The following is a 13,719-nucleotide window of genomic DNA, read 5'->3' as shown; positions in this document are numbered from 1 at the left end:
TTCCAGGAATGAGATTCTGATTTTCTTAGTACAACCTCAGACACCCCAAAAGAAACAATATATATTAAAACCAGGGATCTGTTGTCTGAAATGGCTACTTAGATGTGAATCAGGCCAAGAGAGCTCTGGAAGGAGTTACTTTTTGTCACATTGTATGATTTCCAAATGTAGTGCCTGGGTTTATCTTGCCCTCTCTTGGCTTCCCTATCTGGGAGCCCCTTCTCATTTTTATTCTCGGTCATCACTTATGGAGAGAAAAAAGCACATGCATTGTTTTGAAAAGCTCATCAGAACAGTGATCATTGACCTGACCCTTCACCTGCAATGCTTGTTATCAAACATAAACAGACATTTCTATTCTCCATCTTGCATTTAAAAATGTGTTATTTCCATAGTTTGACAAAAATAAAGTGTTGCAAAGACTCTGACTTCCTGTGTTAACCAGCTTCAAGAGGCACATAAAAAGTACATTCCTAAATCCCTTAGTGTTGAAAACTGTAGAAAATAATAAATTGCCTTTCGATGTCCTCTTAATTCCCCAAAGGTTTGCAGAGACTCAGAATGCCCCTATTTTTAAACTTTTCAGGGACTTGTACTATCATTTCATGCATCTCCCAAGGCTTGTGGTGTCATGTGATGTCCACCACTCTTTCATTTGATGTATTACCTTCTGCAGACTGCAGCATATGTTTTCTGTGCCTATTATATAAAAATGAAAAGATCAGAGAAGAGGAAATTTTCCCTGATGGTTTGCTTATGTTCACATATTGTTTGTTGTTCATATCTAACACTAACTATGTACTTTTTTTATTCCTGATGTTATTTTGCTGCTTTCTATAGGCTTTGTTATTAAACTGTTTCTATCAAATAATATTAGAAATCTCAGGAATGGAAACTGTAGAATCAGTAACTATTTAGAGGAAAACTAATTAATTTGGCTACGCTAAATTTACAAAAGTAAACTAGGAATGGACGCACTGTGTAAAATCTTTGTTTAACTAACTTTTCTATCTTTTCTCTTAGTTTGGGGCAAGTTAGGGTTGACAGAGATACTAGGAAACCAATGATATTCTGCCTTGAAGATTCCAATGATGTATTTTGCTCTCACAATAAAGAAAGAATTCTGTGAGCACACATGTAAGCCTAGGTCATAGAATTATGTTTTTGTAAGAGTCTGTATAACTCAAGTCTCTCTTTTCATTATAGTACCTTCTGTTCTTCTCTCTTGGGCTTGTACCATTGTAAGAAAGGTTTATCACAATACATGATACAGCTTGAGGCCATTACCCTGGGGGAAATTTTTACAGTTGTTCCTCATCCTTTTCAAGGAGCACTCTCCTCTTGAATAATCTTTCTCCCTGGATTACTTGTTTTGTTAGAATTTAGGGCCACTGATGCGGTCAAAAGTGCCTGGAGCTGTCTCTTCTTAGAAAGGCTCCTTCAACTTTAGAAGTTCAACTAAAGGGCAAGAGTAGGACACCAAAGATGTGCCTAAGTGAGCAAAGTGTTCTATGGGTTTATATTTTTATGCTTCTTACCACCTTGGAATATTAAGAGTTTTACAGACAGGATTAGAGGATGATCATGGAAACATAAATATGATAGCTAACAAATTGCATGCTTCTTATCAGCCAGTATTTTTCTATGCCTTTCCCATTTAGTAAAATATTTTATTCTCACGGGAAGTTGGTTTATTCTCTTTATGTGATTTAGATGCAAAAATCTAGGAATCATGACCCACCTGACTCTATTCTTTCTCAAAGGTAAAAGAGAAGATAAAAATTTGGAACCCAATTATTATTAGCATTGAGACATATTTCTCTGCAGGCTCCTGTTCTCTGTGCCTTTTTTGGTCCCTAGTAGGGAGGCAATGTGTAGGCTCAGGATTTGAGGATTTGAAATCTTGGCCAATATTGGTCTCTTAGAGTTGTTCCTACTATGGAGATCTGCAAGTCTGAGGACATATTAAGTCCTTTATATAAAAGGGCTTCTCTTTCACATATTGTAAAAGAAAACTCTTAGCTTGATTGCAAATCTTAGTTTTTGGTTGCAAATCTTTAGTCTCTAGTACAAATAGGCAAAAGACCTTGCAATCGATATTACTATAATTCAGAAGTTGGGATCCTGATTAGTTTCTTTCCCTTTAGTCAACACTAGAGGAAATTGTTGAAAATAACTTTTCCTTTTTCTTTTCGAAGGGATTTCTGAATTTATGTGACAGTGCAGGTCATTGAATGGCCATTTTTGGAGCCTCAGAATCTATAATTCATTTCTCTTAAAATTCCTCCTAAAATACTAGTATGATTAATAGAGGCTGCAAATGAGTATACATGCTGGAATATTTTTCTGGGAGACTCTTGCCAAGACTTAGTGAATAAACTTGACATGGAGAGTTTCAAATGATGTTCATGGACACATTTGAGATTCAGAAGAATGTTTTTCTGTGTCATTAAATCAACTAGTCTAAGTAGTAACTAACAAGATTATACTTTAGGTGTAAGGATCAGAATGAATGCAACATATACCTGCCACCTACAGTTCTTAGTGCCTAGAATGACAGAAATCTTGCCCTTCCTCTGGAAAATGTCCTTTGTAATCAAAGAAACGTGCTTGGTTATTAGTTAAAATATATTTTGTGGCAATAGATTGATCTGTCAAAGAAGAGAAATTTATTTCTGCTCAGGAGTCTTGCTTGCTTGCCCACGAAGGTATAGTAAGTTCAAGGAGCAGGTAACAGACAATTATAAGCAACTCTATTCCTAACAGCCCTAAGCAGGAAACAACCCAAATGTCCAGCAAAATCAACAAATTGTTACATATTCATGCAATGGAATACAATTCAACAACGGGAAAAAATTTAAAAGTAGCATGGGTAAATTTGATAAGCATTATGTTGGGTAAAAGGACCCACAAGTAGGAAAATACATTGAAAAACTTGCTACAAGGAAATGATAACTGTTTGAGAAAATAGGTGTGCTTACCCTGATTGGAACATTATACAATGTATTTATGTATTAAAACATCACAGCATATCTATAATTATGTGTGATTTTTATGTGTAAATTACAAATAAATAAAAATTAAAAAATTAAACTAAGAAAGGAAGGAAGGAAGGAAGGAAGGAGGGCTACGGGGAAGGGAGAAAGAAGAAAAAAAGTTGGTGATGAGGAAGAGCCAAGGGAACATCTTAATACCATCTTTGCTGACATGCACAACATTACTATCTTTGTACATGTGTGTGTGCGTGCACGCCCATGCTCATGCCTGGAGAACTCAAGTCCTTGTGCATGCTAAGCAAGTACTCTGCCCCTAAGCTAAACCCCAGTCTAGCATTATGATTTTATTTTATTTTTTAAATTTATTTTTACTTTTTTATTGGTTCTTTTTAGCTATATATGACAATAGAGTCCATATAAGCATGTATTATATCTTATTCTAGTTAAGACCTCATTCTTGTGTATGTACACAATGGTGGGATTCACTTAGGTATTTTCATATATGCACATTGGAAAATTATATCAGATTCATTCCACTCTCCTTTCTATTCCTATCCTTACTCCCTTTCCTTCATTTACTTTTGTCTAATCTACTGCACTTCTCTTCTTCCCCTCCCTGCTATATTGTAGTATTACTATTTTAACAAGTGCCTTTTTATTTTAATGAAATCACTATCTATTCTCATTTAAGTATCATGTGATTGGCTGTTGCTTTTGTTTTTAGCAACATTTTAAGACTGAATTTGGGTTGAGCTCAATTACCCCAAACAAAAAAAACAGGCATAATTCTTTAAAAGACTATGTGGGTTAGATATAAGTTAATAGAAAGAAACTACTAATTCTATATGAATAATGATACTAGCCTATCAGACTTTGTTTCCTGGATGATTCCTGATTTTTATCTTCCTCTAATTAAACTTTTTTTTCTGAATACAATTGCACATGTATTCATTGTTAGTTTGTTTGAAATAACGGTAGAGAATTTCTGCATGATATCAGTATATTTTCTTTGCAAATGATCAAGTGGGGCTCACTTATTCACGCTAATGTCTTAGAGACCATTTGTGAATGAGTTTTATGTGTTCACTTGCTTTTTTTTTGTTCCCAGATGGACTACTGTGAGGTCTTTTCTAATGGACTATACTTTTTAAAATAGATTTAAGAGCACAGAAAAATTCAGATGCTAGACCAGAGATTCCCCCTATACTCCACATTTACTTTCTATCATTCTCATCTTACATTAATATGCTACCTGTTGTAAAATTAATGAACTAATATTTGAACATTATCATTAAGTAACTTAGATAGTCTATTTGAATTTCTTTAATTTTTATCTAATTTTTTTCCTTTTCCAAAATCCCATCCAGGACACCACCTTGTATTTTGTTGATGCCTCTGTAGGCTTCTCTTGGCTGTGACAGTTTCTCAGACATTCCTTGTTTTTGAGGACCTTGCTGTTTTTGAGGAATATTAGTCAGATACAGTATTGGAATTTTTCTGATGTTTATCTCATGATAATACTTGTGGCTATTGGAAGGAAGGCCATAGAGGTAAAGTGTCATTCTTACTTATCACATCTAATCAATGGTACACCCTATAACATGACTGAGGACTCCTGATATTGACCTTGATCAACTGGCTAAGGTAGTGTTTGTCAGTTTTCTCTAGCATCATCTTCTTTATTCATCTGCATTTGCTTTTAATAGGCAGTAAAACACCAAATAAATTGCCCTCCCCTCTATAGCTGTGAACTTTTGCTACCTGAAGTACAAGACTGTCATGCTTTTAAGAAGATAAAAATGAAAGGGGCAGAAGTGCCATGACCATGGACATCTCTAATATAATGTTCATTTTTCTGATGTTATTTCCCTGTGATGCTATTGCTCTTTTAATGATTATGTGGGATGATTAGAGAAGCAGATACCAGCTTTAAGACTATCTAATGATTTGAGAATGTTTGGGTGGTTGACTTCTGCTTCACTTAATTTATTTGGATATAATTTGGAATTATCCACAAAACCTGACTAATGTATCGATTTTTAAAAATAATTGGTGGTTCTAATGATTTATGTTAGATTATTATCTTTTTGTGCAACAGTATGAAAATGTATTAACTTTGCAACAATACTTGTAACACTTTTGTAATAGTTACTTTGTGGGATGATTTAACAGAAAAGGGGAGGGCAGTCCCACTAAGACAGAGAAAGCCCATCTTTCAGTATGTGGGAGGGAAACGTCTCTCAGTGTTACATATTCTTGGATAAATCAGAGTCACTTCTTAGTGCCTGCTAATGTCAAAAATAGAATGATCATAGATTCACTCAGGAAAAAAACTGATTCTAAGGTATCTAAAGTTGAGCCAGCAGAATTTGAGAAAAGCGTTTAAATCATAGCATTAGACAATAGTGCTTATCATTTTTTTCTACTAAGTTTACAGTGATTTCCAATTTTATTTTAGTTTATGACACAGCCGAATTTTTGACAATAAATCTTTTAATTCCTTTGGAACAAATAACTCCTATTGCATTTAGAAACGTTATGTGACTGCATAATAAAATAATTCTTTTGAAAAAAGTTTTTTGGATGATATTTTTTTGAATAAATATTTTAAAAAGTCTATAAGTGAAATTTATTAAGATAAGATCAATTGATAGATTCATAAAAATGCAGAATAAAACTAAGTAATAAAGGCTAGAATAATCTAAAATATCTTGAATTGATTGGTAAATGATATGATTAACAAAAAGTCTTCTTTATTTCATTTTATATTAATAACATATAATAAAATTCTATTGTTTTGATAATGAATAAGTTGACACTGTCTGAGCAAACTCTCCAAGTATTCTTTTTTTTTTTTTTTTTTCCTGTTTTAGTTGTTTTCTGATACAGTTACCAATGAAGTTGGGTTCACTTTATTCCATGGTAGTAGGCATACTTGCATAACTAAAGCTGGCAGAGTCATGCATGCCCTACTTGCAGTTACCAAATTTAAAAACCTTCCAGGTGAAAGAGATTTGCTTAAATGAGCCCCTGTCAAACTTTTTATTCTGGCTGCCCCCATCAAAGCTGACTAAATTTGTGGCAGGTGATGCCCCAGGCTTTCTTGTGGCTGAAGAAAATTTAATATTGGAAGAAAACATTCAGAAATGAGAATACTACATTGTAAGTAGAGGAGAAGAAAGTTGGAAAGGCAGAAACCAGTAGAAAGGAGGACAGAAGACTGAAGGACACATATAGTATATCCATCTGCTCCTTGCTTTCCAAAGGTAAATTCCAAAACAAGTCATTCCTTTGACTGTGGTATTATAACATTTATAACATTGAAAACTAAAAGGAGAAAATCCAGAAATTCTTAGCTCACAAAGTACAAAGTATTATGGTGGAAAGTATTACAGACCTAGGAAATCTGATGCTTATTTTGAAATTTTCACCCCTAGCTCTGGTGCTATTACTAAGCCATTCAAATCATTAATGTGTCAACCTGTTCATTTTTGTTTCCCACTTAACTCATTTTTTTTTTAAGAAATTAGTTTTAGACCTTAATAAGTCCTTAATAAGTGGGTAATATTATATGTTTACCATACATAAAAGTTATATACATTATCGTATTTAATCCTTATCAGAATTCTATGAGATGGTCTTCTTCCCATGTGTAAACTGAGGCTGAGCAAACCTAGTAGTTCACTCAAGCTCTCCTGGCTTTGATGTGGCTGAATTCGGGAAAATAAACAGAGTGTTGTTTAACCCAAATGCAAAGTTATGTATGTAACTAATGAAAGAATGTGGTGGGTTGGATTTTGTCCCCTCAATAGATAAGTAGAAATCCTAACCTCTAGTTCTAGGAATCTGACTTTATATGGAGATGGGGGTCTTTGCAGATGTGATGAAGTTAACCTGCAGTCAGGCTGGATTAATGTGCATCCTAAATTCAACAATTAGTGTCCCTAAAGGAGGCAACGTGAGGACACCAACACACAGAGGGACAACTCCATGTGAAGATGGAGTCGGTGTGGAGTGAGGTGTTTGTTAGCTGAAGCAATGTCAAAGATTGCCAGCAGCCACCAGAAGCTGGACAAGAGGCATTTTCTTTTAGAATCTCCAGGAGGAACTGACCTTGCTGACATTTTCATTTTGGACTTGTGGCTTCTAGAAATCTGAGAGATTAAATTTCTTTTACTTTAAGCCACCAGTTTGTGGTACTTGGTTATAGCAATCCTAGGACACTAATAACATTTATTAACATTTAAACCTTTTAACTTAGTTGAGATGAATTTAGAAAGGACCATTTCTCTATTATCTAATATATCATTATTTGATGCTGAAATTTGGGAAAAGTTTAGTTTTGTTTGTTGTTAGCATTCTTTCAAAGGGTGAAGATTGAGGGAAAATTTTTTTCTTTAAGTTGCAGAATATGGGAGCAAAAACTCCAATCATTTTGGTCAAATTGTTCTGTGTACATCTTAATAGATAATATTTTTACTCTATTATCTTGAAGTTCTCACATTAACGGTGCCATTGTTTTAGAAGTTAGATAAGTTAATTTGTTTTTTGTTTGTTTGCTTTTGATGATACAGTAAGGAGACAACCCATTTGTCTGCCCTAACCTGAACTCTCAGGAAAGATAAATGGTCTCTTTCTACACGCCTTGTCAGCATTAAGGAAATAAAATTGTGGCTTCTAACTCTGTTAGGTGGTGGTATAGTCTCTGCAGGAAATTGATATTTCTCATGTACTCACAGAAAATATTGTTTTCAGCTGAAGGTATTGGAAAAACAGTTCATTTAAAACAAGGCAGCAACATAACCAGAAATGGCACTTTAAAACATGACTGAATTTGACACATTGCACAGTTAACAACCATCAGCCATGTTGAAGTCCATTTTGATGATAAGGTATCAGGGAAATGTGACCATTTTATCTTTTTAGATGATTTTTTTTTCTCTGTAGTGGCAGCATATCCGAATGACCTGAGATTTTAAAAAACGATATAAATAAATGCCTGGGCCTACTTCTGAGATTCTGTTCAAGCGTTGGGTGAGGTCTGGATGTATGTAATTAAAAAAAACCTCCATATGTGATTCTTATTTCCAAACAAGGTTGGGAGTCATGGATATAACAGAAAGCCACTATTGTTGATAAAAATAGCTATCCATTTTGGCAATGCCTATAGCATAATGTTCAATATCTAAAAAAAAAAAGTGTTCTAGTTTTGTAAAAGAATTTATGTAACTATTTAATTCTACTTGCTCTTGTTTCACTGTGGGTAGAGGCCAGGTTTACAAGTTAATTTTTAACCCAAACTAGTCAACTATTCAATGGGCCATGATGAGTTCTGTCATTTATGTTAAACGGTTAACTCATAAATTTTTACATCTAGAAATGATGATAAAGTTCTGAAAAGCCGGTGGCTCAGGAGGATGAGGCAGGAAAATTGCAAGTTCAAAGCCAACCTCAGCAACTAGGGAGGCCCTAAGCTACTTAGCAAGACCCTATCTCAAAATAAGAAACATAAAATGGGACTGGGCATGTGGCTCAATGGTTGAATGTCCCTGGGTTCAATCCCCAATACCCCTCCCTAAAAAAATTGTGAAAAGCTTACCATTCATTTGAATAACAATCAGTTTCTTTTGATGTTTGAAGTTAAGAGAACATTATATATTACATCTTATAATATATCCTCATCACAAATTAAACATAATTCATACATAACTTAAAATTGAGTTGGGTTAATGTGATCCTACAGAAATTAACTAATTTAGAAATTAAGTTTTTCCATATTTAATTTAATTTTATTATTGTTTTAGTACTAGGAATTAAACTAGGGTTGCTTAACCACTGAACTGAGCCACATCCCCAACCCCCAGCCATGTTTTGTTTTTTCTTTTCTTTTTTTTTTTTTTTTTTTTTNTGAAGGACACATATAGTATATCCATCTGCTCCTTGCTTTCCAAAGGTAAATTCCAAAACAAGTCATTCCTTTGACTGTGGTATTATAACATTTATAAAATTGAAAACTAAAAGGAGAAATCACAGCAACATCAACACAGAGACAAGGTTATCCTAAGTCCTTAGGACGTTAGTAAATTGATGAGGTTAGTGTTGAACTTGCATCCTCGTGCCTTAGCATCTTGAGTCACCGGGATAACAGGCATGTAACATTGTACTGGTTTCCATATTTTATTTTTGACTATTTTTTCCCAGTTCTCAAATATGGTTTTAGTCACTGGGCAGCAAAAATTTTTTAAATTCTAGGCCAATAGGGCATAATGGTAAAACAGCCCTGGAACATTAAAATCACCTCTGGAATTTGGTCTAAGATATTTATTTGCTGGTATCTTTCAAAGCCACTTTATTGCTCCTCAGTCAATATCATGTGAAATATAATTAGATTTCACTAAATGGAGTATAAAGAGAATGTGAAAGGCTTCTGAGAGCTTGATACTGTGGCACTTGAAGACACAAAAAGCTTGAGAAATAGCTTTATTTTCAGCTCCTTGCAATTAAAGGCAAATCATCAGGCATATGCAAGGATGACTAGTTAGTGTTACCTGAAATAGCTGGATGCAAAAATGAGATCAGAGCATTACATAGCACCATAGCTGGGCTCAAATGATTCGTCCAGCCAGTAGCTGGTATGTGCACACAACACTCTCTCCCTCCCCTTCCCCTACCTCCTCTATGCTGACTGCTGCTTAGGATATGCAGCTCTATGAATCTGAAGGAGCATTTATCTCACTTCGTTGAATGTCAGCTATACAAGTGCAGTTGCTTTATTTCTCCAATGAACCAAATGTTGTGTTTTTGAGAATCATAAAAGTTGCTTGTGGTGCAGCTGAATTATTTTATGAACATTTCACTGAATATTGTATCATTTTTTTTGTGCTATTCTTTTAATTCTAAAATATTGGGCTAAGCATGGAAAAAATGCTGTTACTATAATAACAAACTGATCAATGGAAAGGACACTTTTTGCCTAGAGCATCATTGCAGGTCTGAATGTGAAACTGAATGATGAAGAAGATACTTCAAAGACAAATATTCAGAATCTCGACTCACACATGCTCACACACACACACACACACACACACATACACACACACACACACACGAATGCATATCTTGATGTTATGTAGTGCTTATTACTCAAGGTGATAAAATATTTTATTATCGTTCTTTCCACCAATCAACTATGTCAATTCTGAATCTGATATTCCCTCTGTCATTCCCTGTATTGGATTCTGCAAAGTTATCAAATGTACGACAGCAAATCTGCTAAAAGTGTAAACAGGAACTTCTCTCTGATGGTATCAACATATGAGCAATTTATTTTCTTTAGCTATAATAAAGGAAGATGTAACTTTCTTTTTCTTCCCGAAGGCTGAATTGTTGAAAACTTTTGGGTGAATCCAGCATTGTTCTTGATGGCTTAGATAGCATTATCTGGCTAGATGTGCAGAGCTAGAGCCAACTTGCCTAGGTTTGAATCCATCTCTACCACTTACAGCTAAGTACTTCTGAGCAAATATACGTCTCTCTGCTTCAGATTCCTCACCTGTAAGATGGGACTTGTCTCAGAGGACTTATGCAAGGACACAATTGGCTAATCAGTGTAGTAGCTGAGACAATTATGGTATATTAACCAATTCTATTGTTTCCTTAAAATAAACATTCCATATTCATTTAAACAACACTTTTACCTTTAATTTGCTTCCCCATGATTTTTGTTTGGTAAACATAAAATTTGAGGGCAGTTATTTCACTTATTATGAAAAAGCAGCATAAATGTAGAAATATTAATTTCTAAAGCTGAGCATGGTGACACAAACCTGTAATCCCAGTGGCTCTGAAGGCTGAGGCAGGAGGATTATAAATTCAAAGCCAGCCTCAGCAACTTAGCAGGATTCTGTCTCAAAATAAAAAATAAAAAGGGCTGGGGATGTGACTTAGTGGTTAAGTGCCCCTGGGTTCAATTCCTGGTGCAAAAAACTTTATTTCCCCTGGCTATTTGAGCTCAAAGAGAATATGATGATTATGCTGTTATACATGTGGCAGGGTTTTGGACTGAATAACAAAAATGCATCAATCAAAGAAAACTTAGGAGGAATAGGGTATAGGGTATTGTTAAAAATATAAAAATTTAAAATATTCATCAACAGGTGTTTGGTAAAAAAGAAAAATGAGACAAAATAGTAACAAAAAAATAGAATTTGGGGTCAGCCCAGCTATCCTACTCCTTAGTCTTTACCCAAAGGATTTAAAATTAGCATACTATAGTGGTGCAGCCACATCAATGTTTATAATGGCTCAATTCATATTAGCTAAACCATGGAACCAACCTAGATGCCCTTCAATAGATGAATTGATAAAGAAACCATGGTATATATACACAATGAAATGTTATTCAGTGTTAAAAGAGAATCAAATTATGGCATTTGCAGGTAAATGGATGGAGTTGGAGAATATCATGCTAAGCAAAGTAAGTCAATCTCAAAAAACCAAAGGTCAAATGTTCTCTCTGATAAGTGGATTCTGATCCATAATGTGTGTGTGTGGGAAGATTGAGGAACTTTGGGCAAAGGGGAGTGCTGGAGCAGAGGGGTCACGGGGGCAATAATAATGGTAGAATGAGATAGACATCATTACTCTAGGTACATGAATGACTGCACATTTGGTGCAATTCAACATCATGAACAACCAGAGAAATGAAAATTTGTGCTCCATTTGTGTACAATGAATTAAATGCATTCTGCTGTCATATAAACCTAATTAGAACAATAAATAAATAAAGAAATAAAGAAATTGGGGTCAGCAATAAACAGAAAATAAAGACTCCTCACCATGAATTTCCTGACCATCTATTGAATATTATACTTTTGGGTTTTGAAGAAAATTATGATCTTAGTCTAAATAATTTCAGTGACAAATTTATTAAAGTAAAACATGCATATTGTAGACAACATAAAGTATAAAAAATTAAAGAAAATGTAATTTGTTTTATAATTTTGTTATTCTGAGATAAATACACTTTTATACATTTTCATGTAAAATTTAATACCCAATCACAATTTGAACCCCATTGTAAAAAAAGAGTGTTATATTCTAGTTTTATTTTAGGTTCTGCCCCATTTATTTCACAAATAAATGCCTTGGCACAGAGAAGGATTATATTTCCCAGACTCCTTTGTAGTTAGGCATGGTCAGGTGTCTGGATGACAGCCAATGAGATTAGAGTGAAAATGAACTAGGAAATTTTGAGTTATGATTTAAAAGGGAGTAATAGGGCCTTGTCTTCCTAGGATGGGACTGGAGCAGCTGTCTTAGATCATGAGATAAAAGTTGCTTTTGAAGATTAAAGGGTCACAATAGATAAGTTATTTGTGTCCCGGTAGGCTTAGTGGAAGAAGTTCACATGTCTTCTCAGGCTTGTTGTGACAGATTAGAAAACTCTATTTTGTCTGAGAGTTCTCTTAGAAGAACCAAAGCAATATTTGAAGTAGCATTAGCCTTAGTATAAAATCTGGAGATGGAATAGAATCTTAAACTTGATGTATGCATTCAGTGGTCAGCTGGTGGTAGCATGGGTACAGATATTGCAGGCTTGAAAGCTGGTACCCTGGTTTGGTAATATTTTAGTTATTTGTATCTATATTTTTCAGTGAAATTGGCAAGTAGTTTTTCTACCTTATGCCCATTTTTTTTTTAATTTTAAGAATAATAAAAAGGGAATTGATATGATTTTCTTATATTTCTAAGTTTGGTAAAAGTTAGTTGTATCCCAAACTATCCAAGCCTGGTACATTTCTTGAAATTAATAATTTTTATGTCAACCTGAATCATTTTTTATACTTATTGATTAATTATTGTACCATTTTGCTGAGAAACTCAATCATCTTCTATGTATACTTAATATTTTATGTTAGAGAATCATGAAATACTTAAAAAATTTTCTAACATAACCTATATATCTCATTCATGTGGTTTCTTATTCATTTGTTTTCTTAGTTTACTTGGTAAGTGATTTTTTTTTGGTCTGACATACTTTGCTGTAGCCACTCAAGAAAGGAGGAAGCCTGAAATAATAGGGTATTTTCATTTTGCTTATTATAAATCATTTTCCATTGCATGCTCCCACATTTCTGAGATAGAAGTCTTGGGATTTCTCATGAGGTTTTCCTGGTATGTGGGGATGACTTGGGGGCATCAGCAGACCAGCCATCTTGGACTTTGTTGTGTGTTTTGCTCTGATATCCCTTGTGTTCTGCATAGTAACAATTCTTCAAAATTCGTGAGAGTGCACAACTCTGCTGGTTTTCAGTGATAACACAGAGTGTTACTTATTTCTTCATTTTCTCATTTTTTTCCATTATCTGTGATCAGTGGAGATTTGGTGTTATGTGAGGTCTGGTCAAGAGTGTTAGATGCTTTGCCTAAGTAACCCTTTTAGAATTTCCATATCGAACTTTCCAAACCATTCAAATCAATTTGTGGATATAAAGTCAAATTTTTCCAAGTACACAATTTTTCCAGCTCAATTTCTTTAAAAATGTATGCTTTATGGATTGATTGCTGTTGCTTCTTTACTAACTTAGTAAACAGCAATCCTTTCTTACTTGTAGGCAATAAATTCCAAGACTCCTAATGAATGTCTGAAGCTGTGGATAGTAATAAATTCTAATACTATGTTTTTGCCTACACATATATAACTAAGATAAATTTTAACTTA

The sequence above is a fragment of the Marmota marmota genome, unplaced genomic scaffold (genome assembly GCF_001458135.2).
Source record: "Marmota marmota marmota unplaced genomic scaffold, marMar, whole genome shotgun sequence".
Taxonomy (NCBI): Eukaryota; Metazoa; Chordata; class Mammalia; order Rodentia; family Sciuridae; genus Marmota; species Marmota marmota.
Note: the sequence above shows the minus strand (reverse complement) of the source record.